Below are 11,144 nucleotides of genomic sequence, written 5' to 3'. Positions count from 1 at the left end.
TAAATTATATAATTTATAATTTATACAAAAAAACAAATGTATTTTAAATACACTATGAACAAATTACATTTACTTCTTAAAGATTATTAATAATTAGTACATTTTTCAAAAATTAATTTTAATGGTTATATTTTAAATTTTTGGTAACCTATCATATTTACTAGAAATCATGTTAATCCATTTTTGGTAATTTCTTGGATAATTTTTGGTATTTATGACAAAATTATTGGTACTTTATTTTTGGTTACTTTCTTAGATAATTTCTTATCATTAAATGTACTTTTTGCTATTTATAGCATAAATTATATTTAAAAATAATTACTTTTAATTATAATATCAAATATAATTTAAACAAAACTTAAAACACAACTTAAATTATAACTTACATTAATTTAACAATTTTAATAAATATAGTATTTTAACAAACACTGTTAATTAATAAATATTGTAATTAACAAAAATGCAATTATTGAAAATACTATAAAATACAGTTAAATATTAATATTGTAATTATTAAAAATACATTATTTTTAATAAATAATGTTAATTAATTAAAATACTGCAATTACTAAAAGTAACATATTAATTAATAAATTCAATATTTTAATAAATACTTTTAACTAAATAAATAATTATTAAAAAATAGGGTATTAATTAAAAGTACAGTTAATACTGTTAATTAATAAATACTGTAATTGTTAATACTATTGTTTAATAGATTATAATTCACATTATATTAATTAATAAATGCATTAATTAATGTTGTTTTTAATAAATACTGATAATTATTTAAAAAATATTGTTATTTAAAAGATATATTATTTTTAATAAATACAATTAATACTATTAATTATTAAAAATAATGTAATTATTATTAATACTGTAAAATTTAAAATACAGTAATTATTATTACTACTCCCTCCTCTCTCTCTCTCTCTCTCTCTCTCTCTCTCTCTCTCTCTCTCTCTCTCTTAAATGTCTTTTTTAAATGTAATAATAACATGCACTAAAATAAGAGGCCTTGGAAAAGCTAAATGTCTCTCTCTTTAATAGTGTGTAACTTTATTAATCTAATGAAGATAAGCAATAAATACTTTTTTATATTTTTAAAATAAAAGAAAATAGAAAAAATGCAAAAAAAAATGAGAAAATAGATAAATATATTCTCTAAAAAAATTAATTTTAATGGTTATATTTTTTAGTTTTTGGTAACTTATCATATTTATTAGAAATGATGTTAATCCATTTTTGGTAATTACTTGGATAATTTTTTGTAATTATGACAAAATTAATGGAACTTTATTTTTGGTTACTTTCTTGGTTAATTTCTATTCATTAAATGTAATTTTCTGCTAGTTATAGATTAAAACATATTTAAATAAATAATTTAAATATAGATACTTTTAATTATATTACTTATAGTTTCAAATATAATTTAAATAATATTTAAACTACAATTTAAATTATAACTTACATTAATTAACAATTTAAAAACTGTTAACTAATGAATGAATAAAAATATTAGTATTTTTTAATAAAAACAGTTTTTTAATAAACACTATTAATTAATAAGTAATGTAATTAATAATATTGCAATCATTGAAAATACTTTAAAATATGGTTAATTATTATAATAATGTAATTATTAAAAACATTGTTAATAAAATATACATTATTTTGTATAAATAATGTTAATTAATTAAAATACTATAATTATTAAAAGTACTATATTAATTGAAAATATTGTTAACTAATAAATTCAGAATTTTAATAAATAATTCTGTAATTTATAAAAATAATGTATTAATCAAAATACTATAATTATTAAAAAATATTGTTAATTAATAAATACATTATTTTTAATTAATATGATTAATATTGTTAGTTATTAAAAATATTGCAATTACTATTAATACTATAAATTTTAAAATACATTAATTATTATCACTACTCCCTTTCTCCCCCCCACCCCCTCTCTTAAATGTTTTTTTTTTTTTAACTATAATAATAACATGCATTAATATAAGAGGCTTTGGAAAACCTAAAGGTCTTTCTCTCTAATAGTGTGCAGTTTTATTAATCTAATCAAAATAAGCAATGATTACTTTTTATATTTTTAAAACAAAAGAAAATAAGAAAAATACAAAAAAGCTGAGAAAATAGATAAATGGCATATCTCAAATGACATTTATACTGAGTTTACAAACTAATAGAATTTGCATCTCATCCGTGTTTGCATATGGACATGTTTACATCTCGGCCGTCAATTATTTGTTTCTATCATGAATCTCCAAACAAGTTTGCATTTGCTATATAGAGCTAAGTTCAGCTCTTTCCCTCTCTTGAATCCTAACCCTCTTCTTTCTTTAGTACATAGCTTCTCTCGATGCTATTGAATGTCTCCTTATCCCCATTTCACCAAAAAACTCTTTGCCTTTTCCCTATTCTCTTTATTATCTTAGCTTGGAACAAATTCATTGACATCAAGAAAAATGAAATAGTTTGTGTCACAAATATGACTAATGTGGTTCTCCCTCTTATGATAGAAATCTTAGCAATCCATATCTCCAATTTTTGTTGCATTTTTCTTTTGTCTCCTTTATAGTGAAGCTGATATCTAGACATTTATCTTTTGTCTAAAGGCTTCATTCCGTTTCCATTTGGTCCCACTGTCAGAATTGGAATGGGAATGGTCTATTCTATTCCTATAGTTTGTTTAGTTTAGACGTGAATTAGAATGGGAATTAGAATTAGCTAAAATGCGATTTCATTCTCAAAAGAGGGAGAGGGAATGTCCGCTGGGAATAGGAATGGGATTCGGATTCCGCCCAACTAAGAGAGTGTTTGATAGTGTATTCATCTCGTGGATGGACCATTTCAATCCATGCCACGGGGTGAACATGCAATTCAGTTGAGCATGGATGGGACCAGTCCACACTATATACTAAATCGGCCCTATCCACACCCCAAAATATCGTCAATGATTATTTATGTGGAAGGGTTGTGTGCCCATAGTTCATTTTTTATATTATGTTTCACATACACACTCTTAACCCTACAACATTTTGCCATTAACCTCTCCACCGCAAAATCTTGTTGTCGCTATGCTCCGCCACAAAGGGAGGTCTCCTTCACTGAAGCTCTCTTGCAGGCTTTCTCCACCGCCTATATGTCATCTTTCTCCTCCGTCGTTTCTTTCTCCTTCATTTATAGAGGTGTAAAACGGGTCATGGCGGGTCGGCATGGCATGGCACGGCCAACACAAAGTGTGGGCCATCATGGGTCACGTCACCCTCCCTAGAGATAATTTGGGGGGTGGGCCAGGCATTACCCATGCCCAAGCCCATGCGGGCTTAGGCCGAATGGGCTGCAGACTGTACCAAGCTGGGCCACAAGTCAGGCCTTGGGCGTGGACCGAACTGGGCCAAAATATTTTTTTATTTTATTTTTTGACATTTATTATTTTTTATTTCTTTGTTAAGTAAAACTAAAATATTTAACTTTCCTTTGGGAACTACTTGAAAAAATAAGAAATCTACAAAGAAATGAAAAAATACTTAACCAAATAAGAAGTCAAAAAGACAAAGACTCAAAATGAATAACAAATTGGAAGAAAAATAGGAATTTTATTTCATTTAAATTTGAATGATACAAAGCATACAATGGTTGGGTGAATGCAATATGGAAATTGAAAAATGGAAAATGGAATAAATTAATAAAATATAAAAGTACAATATAGTTACATATTGAAAATAAAAATTATGTTATTAAAAATATCAAATAAATAAAATTAAATTAAAACAAAATTTACAATAATTTTAAAAAATGTTATAAAACTATTGAGTATACAAAAAAAAATGACTTCATCATTTTCTCATATTGTTCTTGACTCTGATCATTTGCTTCAGGTGAAACATTGGGTTTAGTGTCATGCCCTCTTTTGTTTTGTAATTTATCTTCAACATCCAACCAATCTTTAAAGTAAATGCACATCTCTAGACTTTCATCATTCACACAACTTTTCTTGTTGTCCGACACCCTAATACATTTACTAAAACAAGATTCCAATGGAATTGAAGACACCGAAGGGGTTAGTAGATCACGTGCCACTATATAATTTTTGAATGTTCACTCTACCAGGCTAAAATATCAAAATTATTTGTTCCCTCCGAGGTGAAGGAAGAATAACCTAAAGTAGAAAATTTTGCTTGTAAATAAAACTTAAGTTCAGTAAATGAACTTGTTGTTGAGGCAATGGATTTTTGCCTATTATTTATTAAATTAAAAAGTTTTTCTCTTTCACTATTGGACTCAAGTTCAGAAGTTGAAGATGCAATTATACAAGTTATAAATTTTTATTATTCCCTGTTATGTCATATTCATATAAACTATACATTTCAAATAATAAACTATTAATTACTTATTTATCTATTTCTAATTTCAATATTCATATTTTTACAATATGTTTCAAGTAAAATATCTAGACCATTTTTCCTAATCCCAGGATATATTATTGTAGCTAAGCAATAAAGAGGAGAAATGTTCTCCCAGTATTTTTTTAATTTATTTTTCATTATTTCAACAATACTTTTAAACTATGGATTTTTCTATATTTTGTAAAACAATTACTAATAATCATTAATTGATAAGTTAAATTACAAATAGTTGGATAATAAATATCCAAAAATTCATTAGTTGTATCATAAAAATGTTTTACAAAATCTCTTATACAAATTGCCATTTCTAGTCTTCCTCAAATATAATATAAAAATCACTAAGAATTTGTTTGTGAAAAATACAACTTTCAAACATAGCATAGGTAGAATTTCATCTATGTTTAACATCTAATATAAAATGTTTATATTTTAAATCATAATTTTGACATAAATATTTAAATTATTGTTTTCTTACTCAGAACTTTTAATATATAATACACGTTCTAATTTTAGAAATATGAGTAGAAATGATATTAAAGCATCCTGAATACATTAATTTAAGATGTGACATGCACATCTAATATGAAATAATCTTCCATTTAAACATTGTTTTAATTGAGATTTTAAAATATTTATTGCTGAATCATTATTATTAGAATTATCAAAACTAATAAAAAATAATTTATTGTCAAATCCATAAGCATGTAAAGTATTTAAAACATTTACAACAATACCTGGGACAATATATAGCCATTCAAGCCTAGTAGAACTTAAAAATTCTTTTATTTAAAAGTCAGTTTTCATCAATAAAATAACCGATAACACAAATATAACTTATTTAAATTTAGAAGTTCAAATATCATAAGTAATTGCAACTTTAGAATTAAGATTTGATAACATATAAATTAATTTTTATTCGAATAAAAACTTTTTAAAGCATATGATCTAATAGTATTCCTAGAAACGTTTTTAAATTGTTGATTTATAGAATAACGTAACCATTTTTCAAGTTTAGTATTTTCAGCTAACAAAAATGGTTGTTCAACATGTACAATGTATTTTGCTAATTCTTGTCTCATTTTTTCTTGAGAATATTTCAAAGTACAAACCCCCCGCCCAATTTGTGTTTGTGTTGTTTCTCTCCCTTTTTCTTCTTCTTTCTCATGAGTGACCAAATGCCTGCCTAAATGGCCAGTACCACCCTTGCTACAATAGTTAAAGTCTTTCCTACATTTTTTCCAAACAACTCTTTTTCTCTTATCCTGAACCTCCTCTATTTTAAATATTTTTCAAACCGGGCTAATCAACTTAGTGACCTTTTTTTTCTTTTCTCTAGTATCAGTACTAGGGGTGAAAATTTCATCAATATCAATAGCATCCATATCGGTGCTAATACTACCATGCTGTAACTGAATATCATTGACATTGAACATGTTGGGGAATTGGTTTTGGGAGGAAGTCTACCATGTTTTTTAATTCTAAAAAAATAAAATTAATTTAATTACACTTACCTGGATTGCCTGTTTAGAATCTCAACTTGATTTCAATGGTTGAAGAATTTGAACTCCAAGAGTCCAAACCTCCTAAATTGCTAACTTGAGAGTTGAGATACTTGAGATGTTGAGCAAGCCTTTTTTTTTTTTGTTGAAACTTCAATAAAGTTGAGAATTGGAGAATTAGAGATCGCATGAAAGATTTAGACTTGAGAAATAGAGAAGAGATTAAGAGAATTGTTGAATTGGTGTGATGAGAATGGTGGAGGATAGGACTATTTATAGGAATTGAAAATAATTCAATTGCCCAAAAACCTTAAAAACTAGTCATTTTTTAGTTGTTGGGAGGGGTATTTTGGTCATTGTATAGTTATTTATCACTTTACCCAAAATGCCCCCCAAATTAGTTGTTGGGGGGCATTTGTATCATTCTTTCTCCCTCAAAACCAAAATACATAAACACCCCCTATATAGCTGTTTATAGCTATTGAGGGGTATTTCTGTAACCCCCCCAAAAAAAAAGCTGAAATTAGACGTTCGAGACCCCCCTAATAGCTAGTTCATCGGAAGGGCGAAGCGCGACCCTTTATGGGCCCTGTTGGACAGTTATGCTCTTAGCTCCAATCAGATTGATATATCTTTTGACATTTATTGTAAATGAATAAAGTACATAATTGATTCATGTCATTGTGGTGTGTTTCTATGTAATACCCTTAAACTGGACACTTAATGAAACTCGTGTTAGTTTAGAATCTCTACAGCCGTTGGATAGATTTGGGGAGATTTATCCTGCCAAGGCTGACATTGATGTATCACCAAGTTGGTTGGGGTGGCTTGTCTTAGTTGCCAATGTGAAACCTAAGATACATGCAGTGTGGGTTTTTTTTAAACCCTAAACCGAACCAAAATTTCAGTATTGCCATGGACCTTGGAGATAAATGGGCAAAACTGGAATGTTACACCTAACCCCTATACTCGATTATGGTACTGCACTAGGTGTCGGATCGGACTGTCTTTGATATGCCAATCAGTGAGATCCTTAGAGATGGTCAAAACTTAGGTATGTTGGGACAGTCCGAAAATTCATTTGAGTGGGTGATCATAATGATAAGATCAGCCCCTTTGCTAGACAAAGTGAATGATCAGGGATGCACTCTCTTTGATGGAAAAGGTTTTAATTCCCGGGATCCATGTGAGTAGAGAGTGCAGCATTGTTCCTTGCAGCCGAGGGAGATGTCCTCTCTTGTCAGACAGTGTTTGATCATTATGGGCTGAGAGGTTAAGTGTAAGACCATTGAAATTAATACCTAATGGGCTAATCGTGCATCTGCCCACAGTCCTTGGGTTTTCATAAGGTGGCTGGACCCAATGACCATTTAGTATAACTATTAAGCCCATTAAGAGCCCATGGTGATGGACTCAGGGGTTCAATGTCTCCTACAGTGAATTCGGCCAGGCTTTGTAACAAAGGCTAGGCTGAACCCATGTGGCTGATGTATAAATCAATGTTTGGGTCTCATGCCATACAAGGAGAGATAATTGGGCAGCAAGTTAAGAGGTTAAGTGAGCACATAAACTTAATGGGCCTAAAGCCCAATTCAAACTGGGTTAATTAGATTAATTAAATAGGGGCATATATGGGTTTGGATCAGCAGATAAAGATAAGAGAATAAGTCATATCCACCCAAAGAGTCTAGATTCAAATAAAGATTTGGATCAGGAAACTCCTAATTTGATTAGGATTAAGCTGATCTTAAACTACAGATAAGATAAGGGATTAACTTTATCACTTAAATAGTCCATATCCAAATAAAGATTTGGATCAGAAACTCCTAATCAGATTAGGAGGTTGTCTCTTTAAGGCTATAAATAAGAGAGCAGGGCGGACATGCAAAACACACCAGACAAGACATAGAAAAGTGCAGAGTTCTTCCCTGTTCTTGCCGCCCCTACCCAGTTCGATTTCCACTTGTGGGAGTGATCAAGAATTGTTCTTGATATTGCCTATTGGTAGAAGAAGCAATCTGAAGTCATGCTCACCAGCCCTCTACTCCATTCTTGCTGAAGAACCAACTTGTTGATCCTATTTCACCTCACACTGTGTCATTTTCAGTGGAAGCAGTTTTTTTGTTTTCTCCTTGGGCGTGAACACCTTCATTGGGAGTTACTGCTACTCCATATCAAGTATATCTCTCTCATCCCTTTTGGTTTCAGATCTGGTCCGATTTGGTTCAACATTGATCATTGAAAATGCAGTTTTCTAAAATAGAATGCGATTCCATATGGAAGAGAGTGAAATTTTTGAAATTTCGCTCAACCTTCCTATAGGGTTCAGCCATCCATATGATGAATCTCTCATCCCTTCATGCCCGTGGATCGGGCCGCACGTCATGCCATGGGATGGGCTATGCCAGCACGTAGGCTGCGGGCAGCAGTCGTGCCATGCTGTGCTGGCTCGTGGACTTGAAACCCCAGACCCAGTACAGCCTGGACCATCATGTCGGGCCGGGCCATGGACGGAACGACCCAATTTACACTTCTATTCGTTTCTGTTGTTGTTGATTTCGGTGGTGTTACTCCCTCTTTCTCCTTTGCCAAATCTCTCACCTTCAAGCTTTCTATCGTTGGGTTTTTTTTGTATCTATTTGTTGGGTTTTTGTATGCATTGAAGTTATCGAATCATGGATTTGGTTTTTTGCATTCTGTAATAGTTTGATTTCTGTATTGAAGCTAACGAATCTGATCTATCTTCTATAACTTTTAGTTTGTTTTTTGCTAGAATGGGATCAGTTTGAACACATATGTGTTCAGTTTGAAAACAATAATATGATCTATCCTCCATAATTTGTTGGGTTTTTGTACTCTGTAAAAGCACAAACATGATCAGTTTGAACACATAACAGCTCCACATCTGAATTGGAATTGATTAAAACATAAATAGATCTATATAAAATTAAATATGAATAAAATATAAACCATAAAAAAAGAAAGAAAATCTTGTGCATTAGTTAACTGATTAAGCACATTGCCAACCCTTTTTGGCCTCAACCTCTTAATTAAACCCAAAAGATTAAGATGCATTTGCAAATCCATTGATGTGGATAAGCACTATTGTTAAGATCATTAATTATCTCCACCATAAACCAGTCTATTATTGGTTTTACTTGGATTAGAGAGAGAGAGAGAGAGAGAGAGAGAGAGAATCTGAAGTCAGAGTGGTTGGCACTTGGCACAACGAAAAAGAAGAGAATCTGAAGTTATGAGGCAACGTGATATTATATTTTGAATCTCATTCTGCTATACAAGTTAATAGCCTCCTTACATTATTTTATTTCATCTCCAAGTCTTTGCATTTATTTGGGTTAGTATGGTATAGTAAGAATAAATATTCTAGCCAAAAGGGGGCACCAGAATAGAACTTATTTGGGTTAGCATGAAAAAGCATTCAGCATTCAGATTTACGCTTAGAACTTAAGGAAAGATTAGGAAAAACTGCAACTATTTTCCTTAATTCATGTAGATAAATCATCTCAACAATTTCTCTATACTTCCCAAGCAGGCCAATCCAGTCCCATCTGGTTCTTTGTACCCTGAAGTGCTAAACAGGTAAGTGAACTGTATCTGCACTCTTTACAAAGATTATTGTACTTCCATGAGATCTTTCATCAACATTTACCAGTTCCTTTCATCATCTAACCTTCGTTTAGTTAGATGGCCTTATAAATATCAAGCTTCCTTCTGTCAATTGCTGAAGTTCTGTGCAACTTTGTTTCTTGAAACAAGCATCTTGTGCCCCTTGCTTCTATTAGCCACCTAGTTGGTTGCATACTCTATCATCTTTTCTTGTCCAGAGGAGACATGCAGATTCCTATGAGTTAATCTGGTTGTGAGGGGTCTCATATTGTTGAGCTTCCCTAATTGCTGATATGCCAAGCATTTTCAATTTGATGGATAGCTGTCCACAAAGTTAAATACACAGTATCATGGTTGAGTTGGCGGAGCACTTGGTCTTAAAATTACTTCAAATTTAGTGAAAGTCTTATTCATTACTCTGTTGGAAACTGAATGTTCTTGCCTGGGTTTTTTCATAGTCATCCTTGCTTTAGCTCTTATCTTTTCAAACTGTTCAGTGCTCATTTGTTATGCAGTCGCTTCTATCCTGCTTGGCAAGGTAAAGTTTTTCTATAACGTACTGATTCAATGCTCATTTCTTCGAACTATTCATGGCTTGCATCTGAGTGTTTCTCTTCCTTTTTGATAGACCCAAAGTAATGGATATTTTCTTCAACGTTTTCCAGCTCAATCTGTGGCTGAATAGACTTAACAGACAGTTATTCATATTGTTAGATGAAGCAAACGGATATCCTGGTTGTTTTCCGTATCAAATATGTTGCTGAAAGAAGATGAAACCAAGGAAATGCGTGAATTGGATTGAATTCCCAAGCTTGAACCTTAAGGCTGAGTTTGGTTTGACAGAAAAAGAAGAGAAAAACAGAAAGTAGAGGGAAAGTTACTTAATGAATTGATGTGTTCCCTTTTAATTTATTAATCTTGATTTTTTTTTCTCCAATAGGTTTTCACTCGCATAAGATGATGAAAAATCCTCTCCTCTGAAACAATTGACAGTGGAAACCCTGCTTTTGATTAATTCTACCGTAGTCTTAATTCCCACCTCCTCAGGATTTGCCTTTTGTTCAAATAATGAACTCTATCAATATAGTACAGTACTTACAGTAGTACACATGATGCACATGGTTAGGATTTAAAACCTTCCCTGTGAAGAACTAAAACACTTACTAATTGATGAAAAATACTGACAACTAAAATAAATAGGAACAGAAAACATTTTGAATCCTCACAGACAATAGAGAGAGAGAGAGAGAGAGAGGTGCATAACCCAATAGCAGATACAACAATACAACCGGACACAACATTTACAGGATCAGTGACACAACAATTACCAACGACACCAATTCCCCTTTTCTTGTTTCTGATTCCAACTCCTTGGATTCACCAACAGGAGCACTAACAGTACTAGCGGCAACCACACCAACTCCCCCCAAGGCTAGTGAATCATCTTTGATATCCTCTGCTTTTTTCTCTCCCTCAAAAGCTTTTGTAGAAACTTGTGGAGCAGAATCAGAACTACAAGCATCCTTTGGATTTTGTTAGCTCAAGTAGAGGTGCTTCATCTATTATTTTGTTTAAGAACTAG

The sequence above is a fragment of the Nelumbo lutea genome, chromosome 5 (genome assembly GCF_056320005.1).
Source record: "Nelumbo lutea isolate HS-2025 chromosome 5, American lotus-T2T, whole genome shotgun sequence".
NCBI classification, from domain to species: Eukaryota; Viridiplantae; Streptophyta; class Magnoliopsida; order Proteales; family Nelumbonaceae; genus Nelumbo; species Nelumbo lutea.
Note: the sequence above shows the minus strand (reverse complement) of the source record.